The sequence below is a fragment of the Brienomyrus brachyistius genome, unplaced genomic scaffold, assembly GCF_023856365.1.
Source record: "Brienomyrus brachyistius isolate T26 unplaced genomic scaffold, BBRACH_0.4 scaffold63, whole genome shotgun sequence".
Taxonomy (NCBI): domain Eukaryota; kingdom Metazoa; phylum Chordata; class Actinopteri; order Osteoglossiformes; family Mormyridae; genus Brienomyrus; species Brienomyrus brachyistius.
The window spans coordinates 352979-363778 of NW_026042338.1; positions in this window are offsets into that span (position 1 = coordinate 352979).

Sequence of the window (10800 nt, forward strand, 5' to 3'; positions counted from 1 at the left end):
GATTAAGAGAGGAGCAATACAACAAGGGAAAACTTATTATATGAATGACAAGCCCATCCTACCAAAAAATTTATACAAGACAGCTGCCTTAGTGAGCCATGGAAACACCCATGTCTCAACAGGAGGGATGGTACATATTATTCAACAATACTTTTATACTATAAATTTTTCTGATTATGCAAAACAATTTTGTCGAGCGTGCTTAATTTGCTGTAAACACAATGCACAAGGCAACATAAGGCCAAAACGTGGCCAGTTTCCCGCAGCTGAGTATCCATTTCAAATTGTACATATGGATTTCATTGAATTATCTTGGTCACAAGGGAAGAAGTACTGTCTAGTCATTATAGACACCTTTTCTAAGTGGGTAGAAATATACCCTGTAAAACACTGTGATGCAATGACCGTTGCAAAATGTTTGGTAGGCCATTATTTCCCTACCTATGGCATACCTCATATTATAAGATCGGACAATGGGACTCATTTTGTGAATCAAACCATGTCCCTTTGCTCACAAGCACTCGGGTTTACGATCAAAAATCATTGTGCTTATCACCCCCAGAGCGCAGGCTTGGTGGAAAGGACCAACGGCACCATTAAAAGAAGGCTCAGAAAGACAGTGGAAGAGACAAAAAGACCGTGGCCAGAATGTTTGTCTCTAGTAAAATTATGGATGAGAATAACTCCCACTCCTGCAGGATTGACACCATTTGAAATAGTGTATGGTAGACCGTTTCCCTTAGCAACCGAAATGAGTGATATAGGAAAAGCAGACAGAGAAAATACGTTAGCCGATTGGATGCGTAAACTACTAACATCACAACAAAAACATATCCCCAGTAGTCTGCCAGTAAATTCTGTTTCTGTTCAACAGGATAATCTGCAGCCAGGAGATTGGATCCTGGTCAAGGTCCTGTTGCGAAAGGATTGGAGCACGCCTCGGTGGGACGGACCCTATCAAGTCCTGCTCACAACACCAACAGCGGTGAAAATAGCAGAGCGACCTTCCTGGATACATAAGAGTCACTGTAAGCCCATCAAGCCCGTATCAGAGACCTCTGTACCTTCGGAGTAGCAGTGGAAGTCCGCTACAAAGGCGCAGCAATCAATAGGATACTGACGTCTCAACCCGGTGAAGAAAACAGCTGATCTGCACTCCATTTAGAATGACTCTGATTGGGTGGGGATGTGGTAAGGTAACTCTCGGTGTAATTCTCTTTATGGGAATTGTTGGTCTGCTTCTGCACTCACCAGAGCAGGTGTTTCGCCCACCTAGATGGACACATGACGGCTCCCACCTGAGACCTATCTCCACAAATGAGACCCATCCTTTCCTACAAAATTACTGGTATCGTTATGTTTATGATTCAGCAAAGAAAGACAATTTAACTAACTGTTATGTCTGTACACATATGTCCCTGGATCCCCATGCCAGTCCCTCATGGTTGGACTGGTTTCTCACTGGGTCCTGGTGGCAGTTACTGCTAAAGTTCTCTCTCCCCATTCTTGTTACATTATTATTTGTATGTTGTTGTTTCATTTGTATTATACCCTGCCTCCGTTCCATGATACAACATACTTTTAGTTCTGTTTTTCTGCTATACACTGCAGAAGAACGAATGGATTTACTAAACTTGTCTAGCCCTCTTAATAATGATGATGATGTGATCTGAATGACGGTTGTGCTGAAAGTGTTTTTGCAATTTGTACAATACTGATGCTTCTGATCATACTGTCATGATAAACAGGAGGGACTGTTAGGTTGAAGAAACTGTTAGTAATCATTTGTTATCATTTCTGTATAATCAGCAATGAGTGTAAATATGTATATACATTATTTTGTTTTACTTTACCTTCATACTTTAGATTATATTAGTTTACACGTATCCTGAGCACGTGTTTAAGTAGTTGTCCACCTGAGTAAAACCAGAACTTCTTCTTACTCTCACAGTCTTTTCTTTGTTCTCACTCCAAGACCCCTGCCCCCCATTGACTATAAATAAAGGTGCCAAGGGGAACCACCCTTTGTAACACATTCCTTTGTAGCCTAGCATGCAGAGAGTGTGGTTACCCTTGTGCAAGTAAAACTCTAAGTGTGTTGTCTCATAATTAATGGTGTGTACAGAGTTGGAGTGGAAAGCCTGTCGCTTTCTCCAACATATACTGTACTGTAGTTTGGTCCTGTGTGCAGAGTTGGAGTGGAAAGCCTGACGCTTTCTCCAACAGAGGTTCACCCCAAAACTATAAAAAGATATTTTAGAGGGGCCTTAATGTTATCTATTCATCAAAGTTGTGCTGGGAGTTGTTCAGGTTTGGAAATATCAGCCGTAGAAATGTCGGGCTTCTATCGAAGTACACTACTCGTATCTCTGCGCATTAGACACAAGCACGAGCTGCCTGGCGATATCTGCTGCGCAGTGATATTATTGGTGTGTGGAGTCGGGTAGAAGGAAATAGTTCGTATATTAAACTGCTCGCGACGAAGTCTGTGGATTTTCTTAACCTGTTCCTGATTTCTGGTAAGAGATATTGCTGTTGAATTTTTCAAATACGTTGTTCTGCCGCTTTAAGTAGTGAAAGCAAAATTGAATCTTATTATATTGCTTATTCATTAATAAGTAGCTATAACATGTATACTGCCCAATGTTTTGATTTAATAAATATTTAAAATTAATAAATATTTCAAAAACACTTCAACATTTAAAATAGTTCATGATTTTCAGGAGCGGTACAGTGGTTAGCACTGTTGCCTCACACCTCTGGGTTCCAGGTTTGAGTCTCCGCATGGGTCACATGTGTGCGGAGTTTGCATGTTATCCCCATGTCGTCGTGGGGTTTCCTCTGGGTACTTCGGTTTCCCCCCACATTCCAAAGACATGCTGAGGCTAATTGGACTTGCTAAATTGCCCGTAGGAGAGCATGTGTGAGTGAATGGTGTGTGAGTGTGCTCTGCGATAGGCTGGCCCCCCATCCTGGGTTGATTGATGGATGATTTTCTGGTCACACCGCCCCCTCAGAGCCCACCAATCAGTGACTGTCTCAGAGTGTGATGTAATACACAAAGTCCACACCACCCACTTTTCAATGAGCAGTAAAAATACACCAGCTTGTCTCAGCGGACAGCGGCTCTTATCAGATAAGGGGAAAAGGATGAGATATCAAAAGTAAAAATAAATATATCACATTTGGTTAACATCAAATGAACACAGCCCTGCAATAATATATTGGATTCTAGGATATCACCTATTAAAAGGGTGAATCTATTCTAGCAGACCATAAAAATCCAATTATGAACAGTGAAAATGGGCATAATAGGTCCCTACAAACGACAGGTTTCTGTCCATGGTGCTGAAAACCAGGATTGGCAGATTTCACATTACAGCGATTTCCCCACTATATCGCGGATTTTCCTCCGACGCCTCACAATTCTCTGCGTATCCCGTACATTGTTTGTGGTCCGATTGTTTTCGTTTTGTTCTAAGCCCTACGATGGAAGACGTTGACCATTCAGGAGAAGGTAAAACTTCTGGATGTGCTTCGGGAAGGAAAGCGTTATGCGGACGGCGTTCGCCATTATGGCTTGAATGAATCAACAGTACGCTACATGAAGAAGGATGAAAAGAATATGTAAGAGCCATATATGTTTTTATTTTTATATATTCCATTACATATATAGAGAGTATGTTGTGTGTGTGTGTATATATATATATTACATATTATTATATTTTTTTTAATTATTATTATTATTATTATTATTATTATGTCACTCCTATCCTTAGCCCGACAAACAGATATATGTGTTGTTTTAATGAATTTACATGTGTTTAAAGCATGTGGGAGGGGTATGTTAAGGCTTAAACTTAAAAAAAATGTATATGGTCTTTCTGTATCGTGGATTTTCACCTATCGCTGATGGGTCTGGAACGCATCTTCCGCGATAGGGGGAGGATCAAATTTACCTTTTTAACCTGATTTAACTTCAACCCTCTTATTTTGTTAACAGAGTGTGCGGGTGGAATACAAAGGATTACAGTGGGTAATACGTCATTTATATTGACCTTAATTATCACCCAAGTGACTCTGGACAATCAGCTCAATAATGCTTCCCAAACGTTTCTCTCTTTTTCACTAGTTACACTTCATTACACCGAAATCAAGGAAGAATCAAATGTACAAGCACATTATACAAAATATAAGATGCAAACACATAAAAAATATTTTGTAAAAACATTAAAAACAGATTAATATATATTGTGCAATTTGAAAATTTACATTTAGACCTCACTTAGAAAATGCAGGTGATGACCAGCCCAACCAGCAGTTCCGTCTGGTTGTACAGAATACCTACTCAATTAAATTTTGAGGTCATGACTAAACTAAATTTCAGCTCTGCCTTTAACATCAGCAGTTAGATGAAACTGATCATTCCAGAGGGAAATACAGTGAAGCCATGAAACATACTAGATGTAAATATATTAATTTTCACATACACTTGAGCTCAGTGAATTCAAGCGCGTCATTCACTATAAAAAAAAAAGAATCCACCAAGAAACGGTTTTAAGTTAATGGACTCTTCCTTCAATTTACAAATATTGTAAATTCAGTTTTCCACAGTTTCTTAAATGATAGTTTATTTTCATTTTTAATTCTTCATTCTGCCAATGCAGATTTGTTTGTTTAATAAATGGTGTTGTTCATAAAAGTACAACAAGTAATTTGAGAATATAGTGATTCACTACATTGATTATTTTTCATAACTCAATGACCCATAAACATACAGTTATCCATCTGAAGCTGGATTTAAACCAGCAAACTTTGGATTACAAGCCCAAATACTTGAGCTACTGAGCCACACTCTTACACTGACTCAGCTTAAGTTGCAGGGACACAGTGGACTTTCTGTTGGATGTCAGACAGAACGGCAAAGGACCCCTCACTAACAGGAACCTAAAACACACAAACACTTGGGAACACTTCAAATGCGTGATCTGACTCTGCAAGGGGAGAACATGTTCATGTGGAGTCTTGGCTTTTCACAATGTTTCATTCCTGCTTATAGCTAAGGTTTTTTTTAGCCGTTGTCACTCTAAGGTTGCCCATTAATGGTTTGGAATTGGGAATGTAAAGCTGTTTTGTTAGCATGTCTGCCTTACAATTCCTTTACTGTAAGTCAAGGCCTGCTGGAGCTCAATTCTGCTTCATGGCGCTTGTATTTACTCTTTATTTTTTATTACATTATGTGTGAGACTAACCCCTTTCTCTACCTCTCCATTCCTCCTGTCGAGCTCCATACAGAACTAGTGGAGAAAAGGGGTGCTTGGAGGGGAGACGGTATCTCTGGATGCCCACTTAAGAAATATCTGCGTTACCTTCCAATACACCTTCCAAACTTAAGTGGATTGAACATGGGTGCTGTTGAATTAATAAAAAAATGCACTGTATTAAAATTATTTTGTTTATATAACATAAAATTGAACTATAAACATGAAATTTAAATCTGTTTATATATTGACAAAATTCAGAATTTTGAACTTTCATTGAACAAAATTAAACCTAATATGGACAAATGGAAAGCATTGAAATTATCCTTATGGGGGGAAAGTTAATGTTACTAAAATGGTTGTGGTGCCTCAAGTTAATTATCTCTCTATGATGCTTCCATTTAATATTCTGGAAAGGATATTTGAACAGTACGAGAGTATAGTAAAAGATTTTTGTTGGGAAAGAATAAACCTAGGATTAAAATTACTTCGCCCAGAGACAAGGGAGGTCTAGGATTGCCAGATGTTAGATTATATAGCATGTCATTTGAAATAGCCGAACTCTACTATCACTGGAAGAATGTGAATTCTGATGTGGACTGGATAGCTATCGAGAGCGATTTGGCTTCACTATTTCAACCTCTGCACATTCTGTCACAATGGGGGGACAATATAAGAAACACAAACCCGATAATATCTTTTTCGAGGAATATATGGATCAAAATACATAAGAAGCTTAAAGTATCACATGACATGCAGCCATATTCCTCAATTTGGCACAATCCTGAAATACAAATAGGAAAAAGTATGGAAACAATGGCAATCCAAAGGGGTGAAAACTCTTTGGGATTTATTCGTAAATGGGATGTTTATGTCATAATCAGACGTAATGAGTAAGTATGATGTAGGAGGAGGAGGGAGTTTTTGGAAGTTTTTACAACTGAGGCATTGAGTCACAAGTGTTAAAATGCAGAAGATGAATGGTCAAGAATACTTTCTAGAGTGGGGAAATATTATAGGGAAGTAAAAGGTAAATTTATTCAGTATAAAATTATACACAGATAGTACTGGACACTAGTTAGACTAAATAGAACTGGAGTAATTAATACTGATCAGTGTTGGAATTTTAGAAGGCAGGTGGGGGTTTATTTACACATGCTGTGGCAGTGCTCTCAGGTATATCCATTTTGGGGTAGAGTTCTTGGTCTCCTGGACAAATGGCTAGGCTTTACTTTACCCCGCAAACCCGACTCTGTCTGCTAGGAGATAGAGTGGAATTGCCAAAGGTGAATAATAAACAGTTTAAGGCTGTGATGGTGGGACTCATAACTGCCATGAGGGTAATATTAAGGCATTTGAAATCCTCAACAATCCCCAATATAAAGGAATGGACCGATGAGATGATTAAGGCAGCTTCATATGAAAAAATGTTGGACAGACTAAATGGGAAACGAGGTATAATGAAAATGTGGGAATGTTTCTAGGGCCATGTTTTTGAAGGATAAATGGCTGGGAGGTTGAACTAGTGATTGGTCATATTGTTTTATAAATGTGAATGGCTGAAGTGTATTATATGAGAGTGCTGTAACTTTTTGGTTTGAAAAATAAGAAAAATTTGAATTACAAAATAAAATGCTCTTAGAAAGTAATTTCATGTAACCACTAGTCTTAAAATTAATTACATCCAACAGTACATTTTTTAGTGTAGGTAAGTAGATGGATCGATAAAATTAAATAATTATTACAAATCACAAATAACTATTACAGTCATGGCCAAAAATATTGGCACCCCTGCACTTGTGTCAAAAAACACACCCCTTCTCCTAGACAATTGTTGCAATTACAGATGCTTTGGCATTGTCATTAATTTCTCTTGTTGGCACTTGAAGAAAACAAAAAGAGGAAGAAGGAAAAACAGGAATGGGAGACATTCCACGCAAAAGGGCACCTGCCCTTCTCATATTGTCTCAAAAACCCAAAGCCAGTCAGAGTGGTCTGGGGGTGATTGTACACCCAAATAGGCCATTTGATCCATGTTGGTCTTAGTCTTTCTCATGATGGTGGGTAAATCTGGGGTGGCTCTTGTGGTTCTCATATGAGGTCTTTGGTGCACATTAAGTGAAGCAGATACAGGCCACCCATTGTGTACCTCTGTGCCATTTAAATGGGCTTGCAATCTGAAGAGGTGTGAGGTCACAGTGATTTAACACTGGTCCACTTTTTCTTATGGCCTTGAGCCAGGTCATGACAATATCTTGTGTAGCACTAATGACGTAATGGCATCTGCTCATGTTATCTCATAACTTGAAGCTGTTTGTGCAGCACAACCCACACGGCACCAACAAGACATTGAGAACAATCCCAGCAGCCCTCGGCTCTCTTACCCAATGCTGTTATAAGCGGACCAAACTTCTTTAAATTTCGCTTCCACAGTGGCTTTAGAAAAAAATAAGCAAATCACGCAATGCTATTGAAATTATTAAAATATAGAGATTAACAGTCAGATATGTTTTGTGATTTTAAATGAGGAAGTGATATACTTGATATAACATGAATGTATTTCTTATTTCTTTTTTTTTTGGGTTTTCTGTGGTGAGAAATGAAAGCTACAGGCATGTAAATATTGCTTCCTGTAGTAACTTGTAAAATGTTCCTCATTGTTAACAATCACATTACATGTGAAGGTGTCAGTCAGTGGAAACACATAGTGAGGCACGCTGGCCAGCCATTGTATTCATTCAGGACCAGCCCATCAAGTAAAGGTTTCAGCACCACGGACAGTGACCTGTGTTAAACTGACCTCAGGTTCCTACATTGGCTCTATGAAAGTTTCTGTAAATAATTAAATGCCACTGGCCCCCTACATGCGGAAATGTTTCCCCCTCCCCCAGACTTCTTCAGAGAGCTTTGGAGGACATTGTCTGCACGCTACCAGAGGCAACTAAGAATGTGCTTGAGTTGGGAGGAGGCAGTAGTCCCCATTTTTCCCTCCTGCTGTAGAGGGTCATCGGGAGGAGGTGGGTTTGCTGCTCTCTTTCGTGTCTCTTCAGCAGGTGGCTCTTAGAGATTTGTCTAAGAAAGGTCTGTACCAGGCTTGTGTTAAAGTGCTGCATTTTCGGGCACTGAGTGGACTGGCGGAATCTAGGTGGTCAGGTTTGTTGAGGCCTGGATCTTCCCCGCGGGGATGTTGGAGGTCCCTGTACAAGCCCCCCATTGAGAAGCACATGGTGGATCTTCAGTGGCAGATTGTGCACGGGCCAGTGGCCACAAACAGGTGATGCACATTGATCCCACAGGGTGGGAATTGGTTTTCTTAGCTAATCTGTTTCTTTAAAACAAAGAAATGGATTGTTTACTTGTGTCTTTTATTCTACATCATAGATAATGTGAACCTTCATATAAGTAAGAGGTAATATTTTGCTCAGTATCAGTTCAAGTTCAAATACTTCAGGTTTTTTATTTGACAAAACACATAAAATTGTCATGCAAAGTCATTGATTTATTTTTAAAACTATTGCACTGTGATACATTTAACATCATATTTTCAGTTCTGCCAAATCTCATATTGACATCTTAGTGGTTTTCTAACGGCTTGTGGTGTCACATGGTGGTCGAAAATGATATTACAGGCTTTTGTTGAAATTACCTTAAAATTCATCTGGAATGTATTGATTTATGCCATAATTAATGATGCAAATTAACACAGATGGGGCCATTTTGACCCCATTTTGATGTTTTGGAAGAGGTAGATGGTCCAGTTGGCTTAGAAGATGGTCCAGTCTGCTAAGAAACATAGCGCCAACAAGCCCATGGCCCCTTTTCATGTAAAACTTCTTACAGGAGGCTGTTTGTGCAGATTAGTGCCTTTGTTAGCCTCGGCTCCTGTAAATCATATAAGCACACCCACCACACCCCCAGGAGCATTCCGCGTGCCCCCACCGGCCAACCTGCTTCTCCCCCACAACCCACAGACCGTCTGTAGTTCTGAAATTTATCCACATGGCTGCTGACCAAGTCTAAGGTAAAATTTCATAAATGAAATTTTCAGTAAAATACAATTTTTTCCTCTAATCTGGGAGACAGTGCAGAATTATTGGAGTCGGTCCTAACTCTGTCTTGAATATGTACCCAGCAGGCACCTAGGACTCGTATCTCCCTCTGAGAATCTCTTCTAATGCGCTCAGCAGCAGAAATTCTCCATCCTAGATGAGCCTGCAAAGTTCTGTAGAAGTTAAATATACTTTAGTCAAATAAAGGATGAGACAATTTACTTAAAGCATGATACAGTTCATATTGCTCTTCAGGCTTCGTGATAAAATATTAAAATTATGGAGTACAAAGTTGTACATGCAAAGAAAACAATGCAGAGTGGCAGAGTGCCTGGCCCAGAGGGTCTAATGGAATTTATCTTAATGTCTTTATTCTATTTTACTTAAATTTTTATCATATTATTCATTGTATTGTTCTTTCGATTTTATTTCTATTTTATTATTGCTAATACACCGGATCTGAGTGCCTCATTTTGTTCCCTTCATGTAGAACACGTTTTGTAATGACAATAAAACATCCTTATCCTCATCTAAATCACACTGTCTAACTACTAACCTGTTTAAATAATATAATTGGATCTCAAAGGTTAATTTTCACTCAATTACCCCCTCAGCCCAACAGTACCACAAATACCCAACATGCACGTAAATTTTCTCCTAAGTTGTTTTCCCTGCCTGGAACAATACCACAGCAGTCACATGGACTAATGTTTCAAAACATTTTGGAAACCTTGCATTGAAACTTGAGGTCTTTAGAAGGGATCAGTCCTGGGTGGAAAAGTTGCCATCACAAAGGTTTTTGATTAAGGGATTCATGATGCCAGGTAGCCATCTTTCACAAGCTGGTGGGCTGTGCCACTGATGCCTTTGCTTGGGTTTTATATGTCTGTCCTGGTTTGTGTTCTTGCCTTCAGGTTCCCTGGTTTTGCTCTACATTCCTCGGTCCTCTGCTGTGGAGTCTACCTTCTGCTTCACCTCATTCTGGAGTCGCCCATCCAGTCAGCGGCCCATGTCCCCTGGTTCCCTGTTTCCAGAGGTTGGTCTGTTAGTCTCCGGGGCCAGGGGGCAGAAATCTGCCATGTTGGATGGGCGGCCCAGGTTGGGGTGCTCCATCATAGACTGGTACATGAAGGATTATAAATGGTTTTCAACCAGTATGTACCGAGTGTGCGTCGTGACGAAAAGAATGTCATGGGAACATTTAGGACTGACTGCAGTATTAGTTCAAAGCATGATTGTGTTTTTCTTAATTTTTATTGATTTATTTTTGAATTATTAATTTTTTAAAGTAACTTGATTCAGTTAAAAGGGGTTTGTCCATTTGCTTTAGCAGAAGTTTGTGTAAGTATGATGTTCACCTTCCCTTTTCATAGTCTAGTCTTTGCCAAGTTTTATGCTTATTTCCCCTGGTTAAGTTAATCTGACTTGTGTGTTTAGGAGGGTCATACAGGCTTTTTGTTTGTAATGGAAGCACAGGGTCTGTACTTGCA